The sequence below is a fragment of the Miscanthus floridulus genome, chromosome 6 (assembly GCF_019320115.1).
Source record: "Miscanthus floridulus cultivar M001 chromosome 6, ASM1932011v1, whole genome shotgun sequence".
Taxonomy (NCBI): Eukaryota; Viridiplantae; Streptophyta; class Magnoliopsida; order Poales; family Poaceae; genus Miscanthus; species Miscanthus floridulus.
In genome coordinates, this window is record NC_089585.1 from 109,601,334 (window position 1) to 109,627,521 (window position 26,188).

At 44.7% G+C, this 26,188-nt stretch overlaps 1 long non-coding RNA gene and 1 pseudogene across 1 annotated transcript; both read left to right on the top strand.

Annotated features, from left to right (window-relative positions):
* The first annotated feature begins 3,321 nt into the window (after nt 1-3,321).
* LOC136461000 (early nodulin-like protein 1) lies at nt 3,322-4,411 on the top strand (annotated as a pseudogene).
* A 3,644-nt stretch (nt 4,412-8,055) lies between these two features.
* On the top strand, nt 8,056-12,266 carry LOC136459005 (uncharacterized). The gene is made up of 3 exons (XR_010760120.1): nt 8,056-9,393; nt 11,810-12,126; nt 12,211-12,266. It is a non-coding gene; the product is annotated as an uncharacterized lncRNA (long non-coding RNA).
* The last annotated feature ends 13,922 nt before the right edge of the window (nt 12,267-26,188 follow it).

Consider the following 26,188-nt stretch of genomic DNA (forward strand, 5'->3'; position numbering starts at 1 on the left):
GAACTATGTTTATATGTCATCTTGGTTACCGCGCAAATCAACATGATGTGGCTTGCGATGTGCTTGACTTGATCGTTATTTACCATATCATCAACTCCTCTAGCAGTAACAAAATGGCTTCAAAAAAAATTCAGGAGATAGCCTTCTTTTTAAGAGAGGTGGATGTTTTTTGACGCTGTCTCTATGGCTACAGACTACAGAGTACAGACCATTTGATAGAGCTTGCACACCTCTAAAAATTGGAAAATAAATTATTTCTTATAACAGATAACAGTGGAGACTGCTAGTTCCATATTTGCGCTATGATGTGAACTCTGTCGCAGGGCTTGGCAGAAGAAACGAAGCGGGCGAAGCAGGAGATGCATGCAGCGACAAAACGGCAAGTGGTTTCTGGCTCGCGAGGAAACTAACAAAAAGTGACTCGTCAGATCAGCTGGTAATATAGACATGGACCTTGTTTAGTTCCTCCTAAACTCTCAACTTTGGCACTATACAAAAAAGAAGATTTTCCGTCACATCAAACTTGCGGTACATGCATGAAATACTAAAAGTAGACGAAATAAAAAAACTAATTGTGCAATTTGATTTTACTTTGCGAGACGAACATTTTAAGCCTAATTAGTCAACGATCGGACAATTATTATCAAATACAAACGAAATACTACAGTGACGCTACAATACATTTTGCCAACTTTGCGCATCCAAAATCTGGCAACCATCGAGTAAAAACCGCACACAGAGAATGAGAGAAAAGGAAACCTTGGCCACTACCGGTTTTATGCCCGATCTGTTCTTCTCGTACGAGCCTGGTTTAGTTACACCCCAAAATCCAAAAAGTTGCTACAGTACCTGTCACATCGAATGTTTGCGGCCTGTGCATGGAGCATTAAATATAGACGAAAAGAAAAACTAATTGCACAGTTTGGTGGGAAATTGCGAGACGAACGTTTTAAGCCTAATTAGTCAATATTTGGACACTATTTGCCAAATAAAAACGAAGGTGCTACAGTAGTCCCAAAATCCAAATTTCGCGAACTAAACAAGGCCTCCGTTTAAAGTAAACACACGCCATTGGTGGTGTGAGACTCCGTGCCCATCCCTTTCAGAGATGACGCGACATTGCTGGCCATACAAAGTGAGGGTCCGTCCAGACAGGACAGGCACTTCGGAGGCAGGATGTGGACAGCAATGGGTACAATAGGGTGAACCCTCCTGGGCAGCAGCTGGTCAGTGGGTGAGACAGTGTGCTGATTAGCCGCTAATCCGTGGGCTGCTGACGGAGCAGGCTTTGTGTTTGCATCTGATTTGTCTCATCAGCAGCGAAAATCAGGTCATCCATGTCCTACTCGTGTCCAGATGCAATGAGGCAATAGAAATATTTTTGAAGAATTGCACGGTCGGTATCGCTGATTGACAAAAGTTTCTGCTGTCTCAAAAAGGTCTCTTGGGATAGTTTTTTTTTTTTTTTTTGAGGGTAGAGGGGAAGGTCTCTTGGGATGGGATGGATACAAATCGGAACCGAGTGCTGTTTCCATGACATGTAAGCTCATAACTGTTTTGCATACTGTAAGTAACATTTGAGGTGGTCTATTGGGCCGTAATTTGTCCAAGCCCATGCGAATATGACTTGCTTGGCGGGCCTGGTTTGCCAAGGCCAGATCGGCCCATACTCCGGCCTTTCAGCTCATCACTCCGGCCAGATCGGTCACTTGTTCAGCTGTTCCCCTCTGGACTCTGGTCGTCTGTCCTCTGCCCCTCGTCGAGGTCTGGAGACGACCAGCGGCGGATTTAGAAAATATTTTAGGGAAACTGAACAACACTGCTGCTCGATCTTAAGTCTTAGCCCCTCTACACTATAGAACTTTAACTAAAAATTCATGTGGGCTCCACAAGGGTTCCACTGCTCCGGTAAGGGTAGGGGGGCTCGACCCCACCCCACCGTTGGATCCGCCCCTGGAGACAACCATACTAAATGGCGAACGCCCGACTAAATTAAATGTAGCGAATGATTTTCAGCTAACAAAAATCAATCCTGTCCATATCCTTTTATGAAGGGAACCACGCGCGCAGCCGCCGTTCTCCTCTTAAGACGTGCTTTCCCAAGCTGCTGACATCATAAAAAAAGGAAAATATTTATTTCAAAATGCTATAACTTTTAAACGGTATATTCGTTTTTAATTTCGTGTGCACCGGTGTGTTCTATGCGACGAAACGAATAAAACTAGACCCCACTTACATGTGTTTCAAATAATTTTTTTCTAGTAGCAATTTATGCGTACCGACTCATATAACTTATAACATATGACTTTATGCCAAAAACTTGTAAATACAAAAGTTATAAAAACATAACTTATGTACAAAAAGTTATGAAACCCAACATATGTTAATAAGTTATTCTAAAAATTTATGTACTTAAGTTATTCTATACAACTTGTCAACGATGTCCGATAAAAGTTAAGATAAAAACTTGTGTTAATAAGTTCTGCTCGGCAAAATTTTATATTGTAAAGGTTGTGACATATAAGTTGTGGTAATATGTTGTGCATAAAAGTTATGTGTATAGCTTGGTAGCTTTTCAAAAAATAGTTAATTGTATAACTTGTTTGTATAACTAAAATATATATAAGTTGATGAATGACTTAGATGTAAAGTTAGACGTATAAATTGTTCAAAATTTTAATTTACGGTTTAGTTAATTAGACTATCACTGGAATCTCTATCTAATATAAAAAAAAACAGGTGACGGGAAGGGGAAACGGGTCGATGGGTGTTGAAAAAACAAAACAAAAGGCGGCGACGGAAATGAGAAACGGTCGGGCGTCCTGATGGATGAAGAAATCTGTTTGGCTTTAATATCATTATATCACTAGTAGATTAGATAGAGATAGAAATTAATGGCGTATATATAGTAGCAATATCCTGGCGGCTGCGTTCGGAGATGTACGAGAAGCCAAAGGCATACTATTTTAGCGTCCTCAAGTTGGTCAACGTATTTTTTTTCCCCCAACAGAGGATGGATATATATACAGTAAATTTTGACTTTAGCTTGAACTGAAGATGAACGAGAAATTTCTGGCTGCCGCTCAACACTTCAGTGATAGTTTCTCTAGTCAGATGTTTTGCATGTTGACTCGCTTGAAATATGATCCTGCAGTGACATATGGCATTTTCTTAGCAAAGAAACGACACATTTCAACAAGAAGCAAAGCATTATCATGTATGATTTGCTTCGAGATATACACCCGTCCCTAGGACGTGCATTAATTCCACACGTAAGAAAATGGACACAATAGAGATACAGAAGTGGATATATATATAGAGATGGTATACAAACGAGACTGTCTTCCTTGGGTGCCCCGGTCGGGTCTGCGGGTGCCCCGGTCGGGTCTGCGGGTGCCGGCCGCCGCAGGCGTGCATGACATCGATCATCGAAGACCCAAGGAAGAAGATGGATATCTCGATCAACCCCCAGGCCGCAAAGCGGTGCACTCTCGCTGGTTCGTGCAGACTGCAGAGTGCAGAGTCATCGGCATGCATCTCTCCGGGGCCTCCACCGACCTGTGCCTGCCGAGGTCAGCAACTGTATCACTCGCCTTGCGCCTTGCGCCTATATAAACCACCAGAGTTCCCTTTGCAGCCGTACATACCATTTCTCGGTCGGCGCACCGCCTCTGGACGTAGCCGGCCCACGGACCGCGAGATATTGGGGCTTCTCAGGTGTGGTCTTCGGTGCCGGCCTGCCTGTGCCTGGTGATCGTCGTCGGCTTGGCGGCCGTGGTTTGCTCGTCGGAGGCTTACGTCTTCTACGCGGGTGGCCGCGACGGCTGGGTCTTCGACCCCACCGAGAACTACAACCACTGGGCCGGGCGTAACCGGTTCCAGGTGAACGACACCATCGGTAACTGCGTCATCTCTCCTCTCCTCATTTTGCCCTCACGAAGGGTCCTCGAATCATGCATGACGTATACGTGCTCCTTCCTCCTGGCTCGCAGTGTTCACGCACGAGAAGGGCGTCGACTCGGTGCTGCAGGTGACGGGGCAGGACTTCGACACGTGCAACACGGTCCGGCGGCTCCAAGCCGCCGTAGGCAGCAGCGGCAGTTCGGTGTTCAGGCTCGACCGGTCCGGCCCGTTCTTCTTCATCAGCAGCGACGAGGACCGGTGCCAAAAGGGCTAGAAGCTGTACATAATCGTGATGGCGGTTCGCCGGCCGACGACGCCGCCGGAACCGGCAGTGGCGCCGGCACCTGACTCTTCGTTCCCGCCGGCACCTTCACCGGTGTGGGCCTCGGCGCCCGAGAACGCGCATGCTCCACCGCCGACGGCGGGTGCGTCGCGTCTGGTCATCGACGAATCGATCATCGGCTCTGTGGTTGGGGTTATAGGGGCTTTGGTGCTCTGTGCCGTGTAGTAGATCAGAAACCAAAGAGGGGGTTGCGCCTGTGTCGTTTTTGCCATCTCTGAACAGTTAGTTGTGCGAGAGACCGCGGTCAAAGTTAGTTACAGCTATGCTTAGATCCGGAAGCAGACAGAATAAAACATATTCCCCTCTAGTCGTGAAAGGATGGCGTTTAGGACAGTCAAATTGCACTGTATACAGGCTAGTTAAGCCGTCTTAAACATCATGATAACACATGACTACTGGAGCATATCAGCATAGAATGCAAAAGAGTATTTATTTGGAAACAAATGAAAAACGACTATCATTATTTACCCATGCTAGAACCTAGAGAAATAGGAGGATATTCGAAGGGGTTATGAAGACACCTTCACAAATAATGCTTTTAACCAAGTAAGAGATGGCTTTGAGAAGGCAGGCATGAGGTTAGCCCTGCATAGTTTAGTTCCTAATGTACTCCCTCGGTTCCAAAAGGTTAATTAGCCCTACATAGTTTAGTTTCTAATGTACTCCCTCCGATCTTTTTTTTTTAAATGTACTCCCTCTGTTCCCTCCATTCTAAAAGAAATGTCGTTTTTTTACTATGAATCTAGACAGATATTTATCTAGATTCATAGAAAAAATAACATTTTTGGGGGGAATGAGGGAGTACAGTTCTAAATGCCCTGAGTTACACCATCTTAAAATGCAATATAACATGTAAAATGTGACTACTTCTTAAATGATATATGACAATGTTCCTGCCCAATATTTCAAAAAGAAAACAAATTACATTGCCTTATTTGGCAAAGCAATCTCAACATTGATAGTTTATACATCCAACGACATCCATGCTACTACCTCCCTTCCGAATTGTAAGTCGTTCTAACTTTTCTAGATGCATAGCTTTTACTACACACTTAGATATACATTATATCTAGATATATAGTAAAAACTATGTATTAAAAAAGCCAAAACAAATTACAATTAGGAATAGAGGGAGTAGTTTATACCTTTCCATCACCAGGGTGGAGCTTGAGGTTCAAACTCTTCATCACCATCCCTCTACATTGACTAGGGACATTTTCACAAGACGGGTTATTGGTGCCATAGCACAATAGGATAGGGGCTCAACCTAAGGGATCAGGCGGTGCACTGGGATGAAGTTAAGGGCAACAACTCAACTGACATGATATGGCTTGAGTTGGTGGTCATGGCTAGCAGTACTTTGGTTTCTAATGGTCGGGGAAACTCTAGCAATGATTTACCATGACACATGCAGATGGTTCAGCTCGGCTGCGGGTCATGCAGAGGAGGACATATGGAGGGGAGGGTTTTTCTCCGTTGACAAAACTCTCACATTGTTGTCTATGCCAAGGAGAGGGCTAAATAACAAGGAAATTTACTACCAACGGGCCATGTGCGACATTGCCATAGTGTCCTATAGTCCCATGTCTCACAACGGCGTAGTTAGGATTCGTAGGTAGTGCGGTCCAATGTTACATACTTTTTTATAAATTAGTATCAGTAGATACAGTATAAAATATATTTTTATAGTACACTCATTTAGTGTCATAAACATTTATACTTTTTTCTATAAATCCGATATAAAAAATGTTTTAATACGACTCTATGGATTGTTTAGGACCTATTTGTTGGCTTTTACTAGCCATAAGCTAAAAATAAATATCCTAGCCGTTGAGTTGACTTTTGAAAACTTGACTTCTGAAAATGAATTAAAAGATGAAAACATATTGGGAGGAGTTTTTCTGACTTTTAGTGTGCTATAAGAAGCTAAAAAACTATTAAAAAGGCAATAGCAAAAGGCAACAGCCAGAAGTCAGAAGCTAGCTTTTGAGCTAAAAATCCAAAAACTATAGCTCAAGCAAACGTGCCTTTATTCAGTAACGGAGAGAAACATGCCTTCACCAGAGAAGGAGAGAGAGAGAGAGAGTAGTAGAGAGAGATATATGATGTTTGGGTTGAAAAATGAGTTAGTCCATCATCTTTTCACTCCTCACTTTGTTTGTCGGGTTTGCGAAATAAAATTGGTTGTTTTATCATCACCTTATTTTTTTATAAGCTAATATTTAGTATCAGTATGAGAAATATAGTCATTCCATCAAATTTAAAGAATGGACCTACGATGCATCATCTGATGTAGAATAGAGTGATTTCTCGAACCAAATATCATATGTAGGTGCACCTACTCTCAAGTCTGTCTACTTATTCGCATTAATTTAAAGATAAAATAAGAGCAGATCTGATGTCACGCTTGCTTGCCTTAAATCAGTTGCCCACTAAGGCTTGTTTCGTATAGCTTCACCAGTGATGCTAAAACTATTTAAAAAATCATTTGGTAAAATAATTTTGCAGGGAAGATAGTAAAGAGAAAGCTAGAAAAAACTAGTTTTCACCTAACTTTATCTGAAAAACTATGCATATAAGGGAAGCTAAAAAACAACTTAGGCCAGTCTCAATGGAGGTTTCACATCTCAGTTTTCAATGCATCCATATTTTTAAAACAGTGCAGAAGAGTTTCATGGGGATGAAACTCTCTCTACTCTCATGAAACTTTTATTATCTCTCTTCATCAATATGGTGCCACATCAGCATATTTAATATCCATGAAACTCCAATGATACCCCATTGAGACTAGCCTTTTAGGAAGAACTAGCAAATTTGCCTTTCTGGAGTAGATTTTCTTTATTTATTATTTATCTCAATGCTCGTCGTACATGTTTTATTAGGGTATTTAATTATTCCTAGGATATTGTTTTTCATAGCTGATCTTAGCGTCAGCGTGTGTTACGATAACATAATTGCCAAAGTATTGCAACTACATGTCTATATTAGTCTTATGGTCTCTACATAATTTTTTAAAACCATGTTGTGCCCTTTTAAAAGCAAAAGAATTTAGTTGGACATTTATAGGGAGGCTTATAGAAGCGACATAAGAAAAAAAAACTTCTATTGTGCAGTAATGTAGAGTAGCAAATAGGCTTATACTCCCTCCGTCCCAAAATAGATATCATCTCACTTCCGAGAACTCAAACACTTTTAACTTTGACCAAATATATATAAAAGAATGTTAATATTTATAGTACATAATTGGTATCATTAGGTAGATCGTTGAATATACTTTCATAATAAATTTATTTAGAGATATAAATTTTGCACGTATTTTCTATAAACCTAGTCAAAGTTGAAAAAGTTTCACCTACACATATCTCGTAAGAACATCTATTTTGGGACAGAGGGAGTACGTTGTAACATATGTAAAAAAATCTATATATTCATAAACCAATAAGTATGAACCAACTTAGACTTAGCTGTTTTTTCTCATGTAAATAAACCATAGTAATATCTTGGACTTACTTGAAGTGGTAGAAACAATATGGCAAACTGTAGCCAATTAAACTTTATTAGGACGAACCAGGCCAACTCATCATGAGAAAAGGAACGTGGCCCTGGGCCTAACTGACCAGTTGGGCTGCACATCTGCAAATAATTAATTGAAGACCAATGGCAAACTCCAGCCCATGACAAATCGAACAACCCTCTCGCGGCCGACATCAGCGTGCGTCCGATTTGATTGGACGGTTCAGATTGTGTCCGCACTGAACAAAACTGGCTATCAGCGCTCCTCCAATGGAACCCTATCTCACTTTCTAGCTTCTTCAGCCTTTTCTCATGGCAGCGGCGGCTCCGTCAAGTACCCCTCGCCCAAGCACACGTGCAACGTTGTCTTGTTCGTGGCTTGGGTGTTTGGCGACGCGGTGCCCAACCACGAGCTCGGTGCCCTGGCTGACGGCTAGACGATCCCTCGGCAGGCTCACCGGTTGCGAGCGTGCCGGTTGGGGCGCGAGCTGTGAGCGTGCTGGCCGCGGCGATGAGCCACGAGCGTGCCAGCGCAGGGGGCACCGTGAGCCACAGGGAGCCTAGGACGCCGGCCTCGGTGGCGAGCGCGCCGGCCGTAGGGATGCTGTCGGTGTTTTAAGTCGTCGCGATAAGTAAATTTCTAATACTGCGTCTCACTCAGATTGTGTGCTAGGAGGACATGAGATTTATACTGGTTTGGGTGGAATGTCCATACGTTTAGTTCGTTACTGCTGCTCATGTTATTAGCACTGAAAATTCATAATAGGGGTTATAAACGGTTGAGAGAGGAACATGTCACAAGTCTCTGGTGAGAGGAACGAATGAGTACCGAGAGCTCGGTTGCTTTTTGGCTGTGTGCTCGTGTGTTCTGATCGGTTCATGGTTCGATGGGATTGAGTTCGAATTGATACGATGTCTTGCGATACCTTTTATGGGACGTCCTGCTTTCCCTTTTAAACCTACTTTGGCAGCCCAGATTCTCAGTGGGATCATGGCCTTTTTCTTGGGCTAATTGTCCCATGCCATCCTTCCCCGGGCTAAATTTGTGCGCCCTTTGGCAACCCACCAAGGCGAGGATCGCAGCCCGCTTCCCTGCGTTTTTCGCGCGTAAAAAATCCACGACTCGTTAGGCCGGGAGGGTTTCCCCGTGCGACTTGCGAGCTTTCTTCTTCCGCTCGCGACGTCGCCCAGTCGCGAGGCCGCCGCCACCACAGCATCCGGCAACCCCCGCCCCGGCATCCGTCCGCCGCCGCGACATCCCTCCACCTCACTGTCGCTTGGTCTCTCTCGTGCGTGCGACGTCGACGCGGGGGTCGCTCTTAGGCACTCCTTCACCGCCGCCACCTAGCTCATCCACCGTCGTCGCCACGCACCTCGTCCGTCGTCGCCATCTCCACCGCCATTGCCATCTGTCTCGAAGGTCAGTGCACCTCATCTCTTTCGTTGTAGTAGTTTCTGGATCCGCTAGGGTTTGACCCACACCTCCATTGCTTTTCGTGGATCTTGGAGCTGTAAATCCGTGAGCCAGGACACCGCTACCGCTACCCATTATGCCATTCATGAGAAGCATCGACGCTGCCGGCTACACGACACCACCTCTTGCCCTTCGCTCGGATCTCTCTGCTCTACCTAAGGTTCCTCCTCTTCTCTTGTCACACTGTTTTTTATGGATCCTGAAATTTTGTGTGTGCATCTGTTAAATTGGTTTCTGATTCAATAATTGAATGTTAGGGATCTAGTCATTTGCATAGCTTACTACCTTAGCAAGCAGCCGCTAACACAGTTGCTGAACTTGTATGCTTTTGATGGTGATTGCCTAGCAAATAATGTTTTTGTACTCCAACCAATTCCTAAAAGCACTTTGTCTTGTGTTATCTGAGATGGATTGGAGTCATTAGTCTTATTTGCTCGCATGACTTGGATTAGCAATAAATTGACGGTGTTCTTTTTACCGGAAATACATTAAACAAATCAACTGTTCTGTAATAATCTTGAATAAAATTATCGGTTACTAAAGTCCTTTCAGTCTGATATGAACAAATAGTTATTGATCTATTCATAAGTAAAACCATATATAACTTCAAATAGGTGATGGTCACATGCAAGTAAATTGTACTGTGTTTACTACACCTATAATGATAGTGCTGAAGATGAGAAAAAATGTAAGTCGTCCACACTTCTGCTTTTATTAGTAAAAAACCACAGTGTTTCTATTCTCTTAATTTTGTCAGTTTCAGTAGTAGCCGCGAGCTCCTGCTGTTTACAGTTCAGATATAGCACCAAGTTTTCTTGTGTATTGGCAAGTGCAGTACTTCAGTAGCTTATTGAGAAATTTCTAACTGTTCCTAGGGTCCACATATCACTAGTTGAGCTATTCTTTATTCTTGGGAGGAGCATGCTAGGAATTTTCTCAAAGTCAGTCCTTGACTTTCAGAAAGTTCCTAGCGTGTTCCTCCTAAGAGCATGCTTTCTCTAGTGCTCTGTTTTGCCAATTGTGGTTGTGGATTTGTGGTACTTGGTAGTTTTTTATATATATGTAATAATATAATTTCATATATGTAACACTAGATGACTTCTTGGGAAGAGCTTGCTAGGAATTTTTAGTTGAAAGAGGAAGAAGAAGATGAGGAGTTATTCTTTGTTCTTCTCCCTGTTGTAATGCCCTTTCTCGACGAAAAGAAAACACCTAAACATACCTCTTCTCTTCCTGGTGCTAAAAAGGTTAAAGAGATCCTCGAAGGACACGAGAATTGGTGCAAGGAAGAATTTAGGATGGAGGCTAAAATATTTAGAACTATAGCAAACTTTCTTAGGGCCAAGAACTTGCTGCGTGACACACGTGGTATGAAGATTGAGGAGCAACTTGATCTTTTTATGTTCATGCTCTCTCATAATGCAAGCACAGAGAGGCTAAAGGAGTTTCAACATAGTGGTGAGACGGTGCATAGGAAAATAAATGATGTCTTCAATATCATTCCAACATTAACCCAAAAATTTATCAGACTTCCAAATCCAAGCCACACACACATGAAGATTACATGTGACCCTAGATTTATGCCATTCTTTCAGGTCGGTTAATACATACATTACACTTTCCTTAATACCATTCCTAAATACAATCTAAATCTTTAGTAATTTTTCTTACCTGCAGAACTGCATCGGCGCTATCGATGGTACGCATGTCCCAATCACAATTGGACAAGACAAGGCCAGACCCTATAGAAATAGGAAGGGGACACTATCACAGAATGTTATGTTTGCATGTGACTTTGACCTAAAGTTCACTTTCATCTCATCTGGTTGGGAAGGATCCGCATCTGATGCAGGAGTGTTGCGGTCTGCTCTTGGCAAGGGATTTACTACGCCGACAGGAAAATTCTATCTTGTAGACGGTGGATATGCAAACACACCATCATTCCTTGCTCCCTACCGAGGAGTTAAGTATCATCTCAGTGAGTTCAGGAGATGTGGCCAGAGAGGAAATGCATATGCCAACTACAAGGATTTGTTCAATCATCAGCATGCGATTCTTTGAAATCACATTGAGAGGGCCTTTGGGGTTCTCAAAAAGCGGTTTCCAATTCTAAAAGTGGGGACACATTACCCAATTGAATCTCAAGTTATGATTCCAGCAGCTGCTGCTGTGTTTCATAACATCATTAGAGGGTTGAATGGGAGTGAAGAGTGGCTAGACATCCTACCTGATAATATCAACCCATCAAATTATGTCGACATGCCAGAGGGAGACACTAACTACCCAAGTGAGATGGAATAAAACCATGGAAATACCCTATGAGATCAGATAGCCCATCAGATGTGGGTTGCCTACAATGTGCAGGATAGTATTGTTTGGAATGCAATTTATGAGTTATGAGTTATGTATTTCTATAATACATTATGTAATGCAACATTCTATAATAAATTCTCTAATACATTCTATAATATGTTATGAGTTATGTATTTCTATGTGATGCAACATTCTGTAATAAATTCTCCAATACATTCTATAATATTTTATGAGTTATGTATTTATGTAATTATTTCTTGCAGCAATGTCGAAGGCAAGGGCTACATGAAACTCTAGATATGAGAAAGGGCTTGTTGACATTATGAGGGACCATGTGAACATCCCCTTGTTCAGGGGTCAGAATGGATGGAGTGGAGAGGGTTGAAGAAGTATCTCAGAGAAGTTTACCCAAATGTATCCTTTAGCATGTTTCACAAAGTAGCAGCTACAAGAGAAGGAAAAGGAGCTAAAGGGCAGCTGGAAGGCGATACATGTAGCATTAAAGGATAGTGGTGTTGGTTTGAATGACTCATTGGCCATGGTCATTGCGGAACCAAAAAAATGGAAGAAACTGATCAATGTAAGAATTTTTCACTGAACCAAAAAATTATTGCCATATTCTGGTTACAAGCACTACCTATGCTGTTGTCTTGGTATTAAATAGGATAATGGAAAAATAGCTAGGTTCTAGAAGAAGTCGTTTCCTTTATATGAAGACTATACGTCATTGTATGCTGGTATGTTATTTGAAACTTCTCTCTAAGGTTATGTAGTCTTATTGTTCTACTTGAGAGTAAAGCACCATCTAACTTAATAGTATGATTGTGCACTGCTTTCAGTTTAAGTTATAGTATGCCTGCACTGGAAGTATGATTGTGCACTATTTTTTTTGCATAGGAAGTGTTGCTATAGGAGATCTAAACTTCACATCAATTGAGCACTTGCAGCATGCTCCTCTTGTTCCTATTGCTGCTCTAGCTGCTCCGGCTGCTCCTGTTGCTCCTGTTGTAGTGTCTGATAGCACAAGTCCATGTGCTACCTTTGATGGGATAGACATCTCAAGTGCATGCAATGAAGCTCAGCCTGCACCTTTTAATCAAGATTTTGTGCAAGAAACGAGTGGTGGGAGAAAGTGTAAGCAAAGTCATATTAGTGATGCTATTGATGGTTTTGTGCAGTTTAAGTAGATGCAAACAAATAAAACCATGGAAGCTCTGAATGAAAATAAGAAATAAGACGAAGAATTTTCAGTTGATAAGTGTCTCGATGAAGTGGATGCAATGAAACTTACTGATGTGGAGAAGACATATGCTATGAATATCTTCAAATCTAAGATTGACAGGGAGGTATTCATGAAAATAAAAAACAAAAATATTCGCTTGATTTGGCTCAAACAACAGATTAGGTAATGCTTAGCTGCCACTGGATTAGTTTACTTTGGTATGCCTTAGCAGCTAATGCTTTTCCTTATGCTTACTTACAATGGTATCAATGGAGTCATTGTTGGTGGAGGCAATGTTTGAATTGAGAAGAAAAACGCAGCTGCAGTCATTGTATGCAGGTATATTATTTGAACAACAACTTGCACTTGCCAACAGCTATGACTGTCGATTGATCTTATTTTTTATTAGCCTAGGAATTACCTGTTCTACGTAGTATGCTACTGCTGCTTCTATATGTGTGGATAATTAATATATCTGTAGCAGAAAACTTATCTGCTTATCCTTTGTGTTTTCCCTATTTTTTTGTGAATCATGAATTGGCATATATGAGTAGGAGGGATGGACGGGTAGATAGAGATAGAGAACATTTATAAGCAGTCATGAATTGGTAGCTATAAGATGTTTAAAGTTTTCAGAGTGATAGTACTGCTAACTGTGATAGTACTGTGATAGCCTGTAGATCAAGTTTTCAGAGATGTTTAAAGTTTTCAGAGTGATAGCCTGTAGATCAAGTTTCCAATGCATCTACTATTTAACTGTGATAGTACTGCTAACTATAACTAGTTCATATCCATTTCTGTGATTAATTCAGTACATATCTTTTCCTATTTACATTTAAATGACTTTTAGTGAACTGAGTTATCGTCTACTGTTTGACTGTGTTACTGATTTTTAGATATTGATTACTTTCAGTGAATAAGATTTTTAGATGATGATGCAGTCAACTTACAGCTTGATATTGACTACAATTGTTGACACTAATCTGTGACCATCCTCAAATTAATTAATGTTTCCCTTAACTAGATTTGTCATGCAATACATTGTTTCTGTGTTTCTGTTAGCCTAGGTTGACACTTGTTATTTATCTAAGCATCTACGTAGTTCTGAGCACTTTCCTTCCCTAGACCAGCAACCTTTTCTTCCTTTTTACAAAGTTATGCAATTTCATTTCAGCAAAGTTTACTAATAAATTAGGGTATGGTATTCATCAATGTTTTGAGCACTTACCTATGAATTAGTCCTATAGGCTTGTAGCTGCAAGCTATTTTACCTATGAATACTATTGTGCATAGTAATGATAGTATTTGCTGTGGTATGCCACATGTTTACCCTTGGTTTAAGTTGATGTATCCTAGCAGCACTAGATTAGTTTACTTTAGGTATGTCTCTAAGCTACTAATATTTTTCCTTGTTTACCTATAGGGTTTTTGGTGTGGAAGCAAATGCATGATTTGAGAAGAAAATTGTTTTTACTAGCTGCAGTGCCTATGTGAGAAGCTTATGCAAAGGAGTTCTTTTTTTCTCTCTCGAACACTGCTTATGAAAGGAGTTGAACCATAAAAAAAATTTCATATATGTTTTGGGTATCTGGATGAAGATGATCTATGATTTGGTGATGAATGGATTAGCTAAGTTGAATTTGCCACTTGAATTAAATTTTCTATGTATTGGACTATGTCAAATAATTTTGATATTGTGATTTTTCATGCATTATGTGCATAAAAATATTGTGGTTCGCATTGATATGTGATGATTTCCATATATTATTCAAAAAATTATGTTGTTTCTTGATTTCCTAAGACATTGTTTTCAATTTTCTAAGACGTACCAAGGTTTAGTGCAGCTGTAGTAGAGCAAAGCAGTGGCTTGCAGCTCTGCTCTGCTTCGACTGTGGCTTGCAGCTGTAGTTCAGTTCACAATGGGATGCCAAATAGCCACGGGAAAACTCACCCCACATGGAAATCTCCCTAGGGATGGTGGCGGGAATCAAATGTCCAAAAAATTCCACGCGTGGGGCTTTTTTCCCGGGTTTACTTCACCCGTAGTGCCAAAGTAGGCCTTACAGGTCAAGGGAAAGCATGGGTTATAGTGGAGGGGAAAATAGGAGAAATGGGAAGGAGAAGTTCTGATCGTCGGGTCCTTCTTTTCCTTCACGTGGGTCCCACCGCCACTGTAGACATCAACAGGGACAACTCCACGTCACGGCCCTGTCCGTCACTGGCGCCATGCGCAGGCGTCGTCTCTCGGTCGTGGAGCTCCACTCCGTCCTGGCAGACGTCGTGGTGAACTGACGCGCCTATCAGTGCTCGTACGAGGGTTAGGCAAAACAACACTAGAAGCCCGACGCTGTTCCTGATGTAAATCCCTAGGTATGGCCCATCACGGCCATGGGTTATATCGGGGCATGCTGATCACCTCCCTAGTGCCAAAGCTTTGACCTAGGCCCATTCGCTTGGACTTAGAGTGGTTGGCGGTGGTATGGGTCTTTGTCGGGTGAGACAGATCCCCTAGCCTCAGGGTCGGTCGAGGTAGTGTCCCCCCCAGAGGTCAGGCGAGGCGGAGCCTGCCCTTAGAGGTTGGGCAAGGCAGAGCCCGTGGCCTCTGTGGCCTTAGTGTTAGGTGAGGGGAGCCTACCCTCAGAGGTCGGGCAAGATAGAGCCCGCCCTTATAGGTCGAGCGAGGCAGACCACAAAACCCAAATGTTAGGCGAGGCGGAGCCTGCTCTAGAGGCCGGGCAAGATGGAGCCTGCCCTCAGAGGTTAGGCGAGGCGGAGCCCGTCCTCAGAGGTCGAATGAGGCAGAGCCCACAACCTTGGTGTTGGGCGAGGTGGAGCTCGCCCTTAGAGGTCGGGCGAGGTGGAGCCCGCCCTTAGAGGTTGGGCGAGGCAAAGCTCGTGGCCTCAGTGTCAAGTGAGGTGGAGATCACCCCTAGAGGCTAGACAAGACAGAGCCCATGGCCTCAGTGTCAGGCAAGGCGGAGACCGCCCCTAGAGGATGGGCGAGGTAGAGCTTGCACACCTAGGGGTCAGTTGGAGCTGTAGTCATGCTCTTGACTGCTTGGATGAATCAATGTTGATGGTTATTAGCTCCTCCTCTTCAGTTACCTTAGTATTGGTTCCCGACAATAGCCCCGAGCCTGTGGAGGAGTAGAATACTCCTTCAGAGGCTTTTCCAAATGGGAGGACTTTAAAGGTCTCGGCCTTCTTTTGTTACCCACAGCATGACTTGGGGGTGGTGATTCCCTTTCCTCAAGCCTCCTCCCATAGCAGGGGTTCGGTCGAGGGTCGGTTCATCTTTGTGATCATTGCCCTGTCCATAGTTTTCGCAACCGAAGGGTTGAGCTAACGTTGCTTTCCTTGATGGATCGAGTGACGCACTCGGTGAGCTCACTATCGGGCATGTTCAAGTGGAATCCGGGTCCATCGCTCATGACGGGGTCAGCATAGCCCTCATATGGCATTCCACTACTCCTTAACTTGCCTCTCGGTAGATGCCCAAGTTGCTTCGAAGAGCGACTTGGGTGGCCCGCTGACCTCTCCTTGATGGAGATTTTACGGGTTTAGCTCAAGGTAAGGATCAAACGAGAAGGTCGAGATGACCCTGTCTGTTTTTTACTAGGTCAGGCAAAGGCCGCTAGGGCTCACCTACATTTTCTCCCCTGGCTCTGTTCAATGCAAGGCGGCCTCGAGCCCTTGGTGGGCCGACCTTCAAACCTCGATCGGGTGGAGTCCCAAGTTCGGGTCAGGCGGCTCGAGCCCCCGAGCCATGTGGGGCTTGGTGGGGGTTGGCCATGTTTCATGCATCACCATGTCCATGGTTTTTGCAGCCAAAGGGGCTGAGCTAACAACACTTGCCTCGGTGGCTCGAGTGTTGTGCTTGGTGAGCTCGCTAACAGGCATGTTCGAGTGGAATCCAGGTCCATCATTCGCTGACAGGGTCGGCATAGCCCTTATGTGGCATTCCACTACTCCTTAACCTAGCTCTCGATAGATGCCCATGTCACTCCAAAGAGTGACTCAGGTGGCCTGTTGTCCTCTCCTCGATGGAGATTCTATGGGCTTGGCTTGAGGTTAGGATCGAACAAGAAAGGTCTAGATGTCCCTGTCCACTTCTAAGCAGGGTCGGGCAAGGCCGCTGGGGCTCATCTACATTTTTCTCCCCTGGCTCTATTTGATGTGAGGCGGCCTTGAGCCCTTCATGGGCCAGCCTTCAAACCTCGGTCGATCACCACTCATATCGAATGAGACGACTACCGCTTCATGACACGACACGAAGTGTTGTGATGTAGCAATTGCATATGTAATGCTTGGATGTATGGGATGAATGTATGGATAAATTAATGAATGTATGTATGAATGCATGCTTGAGAATGGATGAATGAATGATCATGCAATGGAAAAGAAAAGTGGAGGTCAGTAAAGTTACCTCGATGGCTCGAGTAACGGGTTGAGAATGCATGCTTAAGAATGGCTCTTACCAGATATGTCCGTGTGGGGTCCAGGTCCGACGTTCATGATGGAGCCGGTGTAACCTACATGGGGCATCCCACTTCTCCGTACTCGTCTCTCGACAGTGGCTCGAGCCATCCGATCGACCTAGGCGACCTGCCGGCCTCTCCTTGATGGAGATTCCACTGGTGGGTCCCTCCAAATCCTTCCAGGGAAGGCAGAGGCTAAAGCTTGAGGTGCAAGGACAAAAAACTCTGATCATGCTAGTGAGCAGAAATTCCGTAGCCGCTGGGGCATAGGTTTCTAGCGGTCCGACCAGTTTTACTCAGAGTTTGTTTTTGTACACCTTGCCTCTAGATTTTAGCGTGGGAAAGGGGTCAGGCATCGAGAATGTCTACCGAATAGACACTCTTGCCAGCCCCCAAGCAAGACTTGACCCCTTGCTGTTGCTGGGGTCGGGGGCTCGACAGTGAAATTAATGCGCGTAAAGTAATGGTGACCCATCTCTCGGCAGTGGCTCGAATCGTCCGATCGACTTGGGTGTCCCATTGGTATAGGACTTACCTTGATGGCACGAGTGATAGGTTCAGGGAGCTCTTACTGGATATGTTCGAGCAGAATCCAGGTCCATCGTTCATAACGGGGTCGACATAACCCATGTGGGGCATCCTCCTACTCCCTACCCATCACTTGGTAGTGGCTAGGCCATCTGATCAACTTGTATTGCCCCACTGGGATAGGACTTACCTACGAAGATAGAGGATGATAATATCTCGTGCAAGAATTTAGTTAGGCAGATAAGCCAGGAGGCAAACTTGTAATAAATGGATAAGCTCTTAAATTTTGTTATAGCCAAACAACTTTTTAGCCCTTCTCCCCTTTTTGTATAAAAAGGTTAGTGCATTCTGACCCTTTTCGTCGTTAAGGTCGTAAAGCTCGGGGTGCGGGTGAGCAAATTCTGATCACGCTGGTGAGCAAAGGCATCGGAGCCGCCGAGGCGTAGGTCTCTCATAGTCTGACCAGTTATACTTAGAGCTTGTTCCCACAACCCTAGCTCCTAGGTCTTAGCGTGATAGGGGGTCGAGCATAGAGAATGTTTGCTAGGTGGATAGACTCTTAAACATGTACTGACTTTTTCCGTGGCTAAGGCCAAAAAGCCTAGGGTACGGAAAGAAACTTTGATTACGCTGGTGAGCAAAGATGTCGTAGCCACCGAGGCATAGGTTTCTCATAGTTCAACCAGTTTTACTCAGCGTTTGTTTCTGCAAACTCTTTTGTGTCTTAATTGTGAGAAAGGGTCAGATGTAGAGGCTGTCTACTAGATAGATATGCTCTTATTGGCCCCCGAGTGAGGCCCAACTCTGTGTCATTGCTGGGGTCGGGCGTCACCTAAAGATCGGGGAGTTGATAGCAAAACTGATAAGAGAAAATGTGCGTATATTAAGGGTAAAATTGACATAGCTGCTCGATGTTCCAGGCATCAATGAAAACTTCATAGTCGATGGCCTTGAGCTTTTAGGCGCCTGGTCAGAGCACCTCCACAATGATGTACAGTCCCTCCCACGGTGGAGAGAGCATGCGGTGGTTCTTGTTGCTCTAGATGAGGCGGAGCACTAGGTCCCCAACGTTGAAGGCCCAACCCTGTACTCGATGACTATGGTACCGGCACAACGCTTGCTGGTACTTGGGTGAGTGGAGGAGGGTGACGTTGTGCGCTTCATCTAGCTAGGCTCCTTCCTGTGCTCCTCTTGTTGGAGCCTCTAGACAAGAACCGCTTCAAGAGGTCGCAATCCTTGTATTGGTGATCGACGGGGAAGAAATGGTCCGGGCATGGCCCTTTGAGCAGCTCCTCAAAGTGGATCGAGGGTACCCTCGGTGGGCTTCTGACCCCCTTTGTGGTCGGCAGTGACCATGAGTGAGCCCTCATGTCGCTACTTGTTCTTCTTCTTGACGGGATTGTTGGAGGTGCCTTCGTCGGGGTCCTCGTCCCGCTTTGCCTTGCCTTTGAGGCGGTCGAAGATCGCTTCGACCGCCTCCTCACACGAGGCATGACTAGTGGTGATGTCGAGGAGCTCCTTAGTGGTTTATGGGCCCTTACATCCTAGCTTGTGAACCAAAGACTCACAGGAGGTCCTAGACAGGAAAGCTAATATAACATCGCTGTCGACGACGTTAGGCAGCTCGTTGCACTACCGGGAGAAGTGCCAGATGTACCCATGGAGGGTTTCTCTAGCCTTATGTTGATAGTTTTTGAGATCCCATGGGTTCCTAGGACGCTTGTACATTCCCTAGAAGTTCTCCTCGAAGATCTCTTTTAGGTCCACCCAACTTTAGATTTTGTTGGGCGGAAGGTGTTCCAACCATGTTCATGCCGAATTGGCTAGGAACAATGGAAGGTTGTGGATAATAAAGTCATCATTATCCATTCCACCGGATTGGCAAGCAAGCCAATAATCCTCGAGCCATAGTCCAGGGTTTGTTTCCCTAGAGTATTTTAGGATGTTGGTTGGTGGTCGGTTCCATGGCTAGAAGGCAGCGTTGAGGATATGTCGGCCGAAGGCCTGAGGTCCTGGTAGGCCAGGGCTTGGGCTTCGATCCTCGCCACTGTTGTAGCATTGCCATGATGAGGGTAGTAGCCACGGCTAGCCCCCACCCCTGCATCAACATGGGTACGCCTATGGCGTCGAGGGTGTCACGCACATCATGGTTGTGGCCAAGACGCTCATGCAACAGGACCATGGTGCATAGCCTACCGCCTTGTGGCACCTAGTACACTGATGTGTCCTTATCGGGTCGCTCCAAGGGCATGCACTGGCTGGTGTTGAGCTCGCATCATCAGGACAACGAGCTTTCGGCTTGCTGCGTCGCCGCATGCTCGAGTAGCTTGTGAATCTCATGATGGGCCTGATGATCCTTAGGCGTTGCGGGCCCTAGAAGCCCACGGAGTAAGGTCACCACAGTGCAATGATCTAGCTTGCCCAGGCGAAGTGTGGGAGGGCTTCATCGTCCTCGATGATCCTCTGGTTCACATCATGGGCCATGGCACATGCGCGCCCACCGTGTCTATGGCACTCGATCTTTTGATCGAGCTCCACACATTCCTACTCGAGCTAGAGTCATGCTTCCTTGAGCTCTTAGTGCTGGGCCTTCATCTACTCCATCTGCAAGCGGGGTGGAGCCCTTGTATCCCCCTCGACCTCATCATCGAGGTCCTTTGTTGGGGTAGCCTCCTCCTCATGGATGCTTTCGACATGTCCCTCGGGGGTACCAGCCATAAAACATTCACAAGAGGGATGATGGCTCCCCCTGCTGGAGTCAGAGGTGGAGGGCGACTCCATTTCTTCGACGAGGAGGTCATGGAAAGACTCTACAATATATTTGGTCATCCTTATGAACTCGTCGTTCGTAGGGAAAGGAGGCGCGCATTGCGCCATAAGGTGGCCAATGGTCTCTATGGCATTGCGGAGACCGAACAAGAGCGCTGTCGGGGCGCTTTAGATGGGGTATTCTAGAGAGAGTGGCCCCCTCTGGCAAGCTATGCCATGAAGTTGGCGAACGAGAAGATGAGGTGGCATAGGTCCTCATAGGACGGTCAGGGTCCCAGGAAGGCACCGAGCTGGCGCTCTAACCTCCCGTAGTTGAAGTTGAGGAGCTGGTTGCTTCTAGGGATGTAGGCCTCTAGTGTGTGTAGCTATAGCTCCTCAAGTGCCTCGGTGATCATGTCAAGGCCGGCAGAATGGAGAGGTCAGACGGCGGTGGGAGCCATCGCCAACTCTCCCTCAGTCATGACAATGAAGTCCAGGTCCCCAAAGCACTCTCAGAACCTAGCTGAGGTTGTGACTAGCCATCTGAGGCCTGGTGTGGATGTTGAGATGCGCTAAAGGCCCCTACCTAGCATGCCAACTATCGGTGTTTTGAGTTGCCATCAACTAGTAAATTTCTAATATTACGCATGTGGCTCGGATGGTGTGCTAAGAGGACACAAGGTTTATACTGGTTCGGGTGAAATGCCCCTACGCCCAGTTCATTGCTGCTGCTTATGTTACTAGCACTAAAAGTTTGTAGTAGGGGTTACAAATAGTTGAGAGAAGTACAGGTCCTAAGTCTCTAGTGAGAGGAGCAAATAGGTGTCGAGAGCTCGATCGCTTCCCGGCTGTGTGCTCATGTGTTCTGACTGGTTTGGGGTTTGATGGGTTCGAGTCCAAATTGATGTGATGTCTTGTGATGCCCCTTATGGGATACCCTGCTTTCCCTTTTATAGGTCAAGGGAAAGCATGGGTTATAGTGGAGGGGAAAAGAGGAGAAATGAGAAGGAGAAGAAGTCCTCTAGGATCATCGGGTCCTTCTTTTCCTTCATGTGGGTCCCATCGACCCTATAGACATCAACAGGGATAGCTCCATGTCATGGCCCTATCCATCACTAGCGCCATGCACAGGCATCATCTCCTAGTCATGGAGCTCCACTCCATCCTTGCAGATGTCATGGTGAACAGACATGCCTATCAGTGCTCGTATGAGGGTTAGGCAGAACAACACCGGTATGCCCGACACAGCGGAAATGTCCTTGTTTGGTTTTGGTAATTGAGTGACAACCTTAGGTGGACTAATTGTGTTTATGTGAGATACATAGGTGATTAGTCCATAGGTACATGTGTGTGAGCAACATATGCCATGAAGGTGGAAATGGCTCGGAGATGTTGCAAAGCTCACACATGTGATGATGAAGGAGCTCATTGCACATGAGACATGACATTGATTCATGTGATCAAGGTGGAGAAGATCAAGACATGACTTGGCTTGATGGACTTGTTGCAAGCGTGAAGGGCAAGTTGGAGGCTTTGGAGCGATGGACCGCGTGACGGTGAAGCTTGAGCAAGACTTGGCACTGATGGACGAAGGCAATGATGAAAAGCAAGTGAAGTCAAGATCGATGAACCAATATGATCACGCGATGATATGAAGTGGATCATATCATTGTTGATCATGTTGGTGCATGTGTTGCATCGACATTGGAGATGGAATGGAATGCGCAAGGCAAAGGTATAACCTAGGATATTTTATTTCACCGGTCATAGGTGTGTAGAGAAGTTGATGACTAGGTTTAGGATAGATGGCCGTACTATCAAGAGGGCAAACTTGTTTGCATATCGGTCATCTAGTGTCACTCGAGTGATCTAACTTTGCATCATCGCTAGGATCGAGTGGCATGGCAAGTTGAGTGGCTAATTCTTTGAAAAATGTTTGTGAAAAGCTAACACACATACACATGGCACATTTGCAAAGGAGAAGAAGTTGGAGTTGATGAGGACTAACTCGGTGAAGAAACAGAGGTGAGAAGGTTTGTCACTATGAGTGACCGGACGCTGGCCTCGGCAGGACTGGCATGTCTGGTCAGTGGCAGCAGAGAGCACACAGGCATCAGTCTTCGATCGGATGCTAGGCGAAGAAGTGACTGAACGCATAGGGCCTGCAACCGATCACGTGTGACGTATGGTGATGTAGTGCGGGCAGCTGAGGCAGTGAGGACCTGATGCTCGGCTGCGTCCGGTCACCTATGACCAGACACGTCCGATCACAAAATAGAGGCTTGGGGAGCTCTCTAGAAATGCTCGGACTCAGGCATTGTTGTGTTCGGTCATCCTCGTTGTGTTGTGTCTAGTCATCATGTGATTGTTGGTGCACAAAGTTGCCGTTGAGATCGAGCAGCTCTGGTTGAACACAGAGCGACATGTGGACGGCATAGCACGACCGGACGCTGGCTGGGTGCGTCCGCTCAATCTGATCGACGTGTCCGATCATCCCAAAAAACACCCAGTGAAGGGGTAACGGCTATTTTAGTCCATGGGGCTATAAATAGAAGTGTTGGTTAGCCTTTGGCCGATTGCTAAGCACACTAGAGCCTTAGTGGCTTATGTGGTAGTGCTTGGGAGCCCTCTAACTCACTTGAGCTTGATAGTGTTCATTTGATCAAGTGAGTGAGCGATTCTAGTGTGATTGCATCGTGAGGTTGCATCGACTGGCACTAGGTGGTCATCTTGCTAGCTGGTGGTGCTTGTTACTTTTGGAGGTTGCCACCTCCTAGATGGCTTGGTGGTGGTCTCCATCGAAGCCTGCAAGAAGCTTGTGTAGTTCTCTAGAGAAGAGCTTTGTGAGGGGCATTGTGCTTGCCCCGTGGAAGCCGTGAAGAGCAACTCTAGTAGAGCGAGATACGAAGGGCGACAAGTGGTCTAGGTGGGTCAAATGCTAGAGCTTGTGGTAAGCACTCCACATGGAAGAGTGTGACTTGTGGGTCACCACTAGCAAGAGGACCGGCGACAACCTTAGAGCTTGTCTCAACGGGGACATAGCGTGTTGGCAAGCACGTGAACCTCGGGAGAAAAATTATCATGTCATCCTTGTATTCCCATTGGTTTTCATCCTCATTATACAAGCTTGTATTTACTTCATTTATATTGTGCTTGTGTAGTTGCTCTTGTAATTAGTTAGCTTGTGTAGCTCACTAGTTACCTTCTTCTTTTGTGTAGCATAAAAGTAGCTCACTTGCGTGGCTAATTTGGTTGTTGTAACCTTGTTAGTCACATTGCTTAGTTTGTGTAGCTAAGTATTTGTGCTCTCTAATTTGACATTGGTTGCCTTGTTATTGAGCGTTGCTAGTGAGCTTAGGTGGCTTTGTGCTTTTGCTTACTAGCATGTGTAGGAGCTCCCTTGTTGCTAGAAGTACTAGTGGTATAGGTTTGTGTGACCTTGCTTCTAGAATTGGTTAGGTGAGCTCTAGCTAGCCCGGCACCTTTGTTGTCTAATTAGGATCTTTATAAGGTGTTTGTGAACTTAGATAGAGGGGTGTAGTCTTAGCTAGATCGATTGTTTTAATTCTGCATTTGTTTCGGTTAGCCGGCACGATTAAATTTAGAAAGGACTATTCACCCCCCTCTAGTCCGCCATCTCGACCCTTTCAATTGGTATTAGAGCTAGGTCTCTCATTTGTGGTCTTCATCGACCCGAGAGGATGGCGTCTAGTGGGCTAGATGTTTGTGAGACGCATATTTTATATGGCACAAACTTTGTACTTTGGAAAAATCACATGCTTAATCATTTTCGTGCAAAGGGACCTATGTTTTGGTGGATTATCACTAGTGGTCTCACCCATATTTTGGACCATAGAAATCTCACCGAAGCTCAAAGAGTTCTCTATTAACTTGATGCACATGCTTGTTGTTTTCTAATGGATGCATTGAGTTTTGATTTGATGAAACAAGTAAACTACACGGGAACAGCTCGTGAGATATGTGAGTCCATCAAGCGTACCTTCGATGATTCCTCCACATGGGATGATGGCAAGTTCAAGGAGGATGAGCCCAAGAAAGTGGCGCATGAGGATGTTGAGCATGACCACAACTTGGTGATTGTGGAAGATTGCTCCATCTCATGGTCAAGTGATGATGATGGTCAATCTACTACAAGTTCACTTGACAAGGTTGATGATGATGATTCAAGTGATGCAAATGATGATCCTACCCCATGCACACTTAATGGTGATGATGGTTCATGCTCGGGCCATGATTGTGATGCTACTACAAGCCCATCCACTACACCACATTGTTTCATGTCACAAGGTGACACCAAGGTATCAAATGCTAATGTGGTTGATCATATTGATTCATATGATGAGCTTGTTAGTAGACTTATTATCATGACCATGTGTTTAGAAAATGAGAAGGCTAAAACATTGAAATTGGAAAATGAAAACTCATTTCTAAAGAACTCATGTAAAGAACATAAGAAATTACTTGATGTTCTTAAATCTTCACATGGTGAGCTAAAATTGACTCATGAGACACTACTTACATCTCATGAAGAATTATTAGAACAACATGCTTCTCTCATTAAAGTGTTTTCAAAGAAACTTAAAAATAATAAGAGCTCATCACATGAGTCAAGTGATTAATTGCAATATGTGACTAACTCTTATGATGTAGGGAAAAAGCATGTATCCACCTCTTGTAATGATTTATTAGCTATGTCATGTTCTTCACAAATAGATGCTTGTTCTACTTCATTGTCTTGTGAGACTAACCTTTTGAAGAAGAACAATGAACTCAAAAATAAAGTGAAGAAATTGAGCAACAAGCTAGAGAGGTGCTACAACTCAAAAGTCACCTTTGAGCATTTGATGAAGACTCAAAGAAACTTCGGTGCCAAGAGTGGCCTTGGATTCAAGAAGAAGATGATAAAGGACAAAAGAAAAAGGGCAAAGAAGATGAAGAAACAACAACAATTGAAGTTGTCTCACTCCATGTGCTACTAGTGTCATAAAGCAGGACATCTTGCAAATGGTTGCCTAAACATTGAGAAGCTCAAGAAGATAAAGGAAGAAGAGAGGCTATAGCATATGAAGTGCTTCAAGTGCCGCACTTGGGGTCATCTACCTCAATGTGCTCAACCAAGCAATTGGTGAAGCAACAAGTGAAGCCTCAACCAAAGCCACAAGTTGAGCAAGAAAAGACACCCTAAGTTCAAATCAAAGTCAACCATGAAGATGGTGGTGACTTGATGATGATGAAGAAGAAAACAAGAAGGAGTGGAAAAGCAAGGCATCCAATGCTTATTCAAGATGCCAAGATGATGAGCAAAGATCAAGAGAAGAGAGATTTGACTCACATCAAGTGCTATACATGTGAAGATATGTGACACTTTGCCTCGAAGTGTTCTACCAAGCTTGAGAAGAAGATTCAAGCAAAAGAGAAGAGGCGAGGCGAGGCAATGAGAAGCAACACATGAGCAAGGAAGAAAAGGCTCAATCAAAGAGAGTTTGCTACTCATGCCAGGAAAGGGGACACATGGCACATTCATGTCCCCTATGTAAAAATTCTAAGCCTATTTTAATTGATGATCATAATGTGCTTAGAAAGGATGGCAATGGTACCTCATTAGTTGCAATTGCAAAATATTCCGCTACTCATACTAAGGCTAT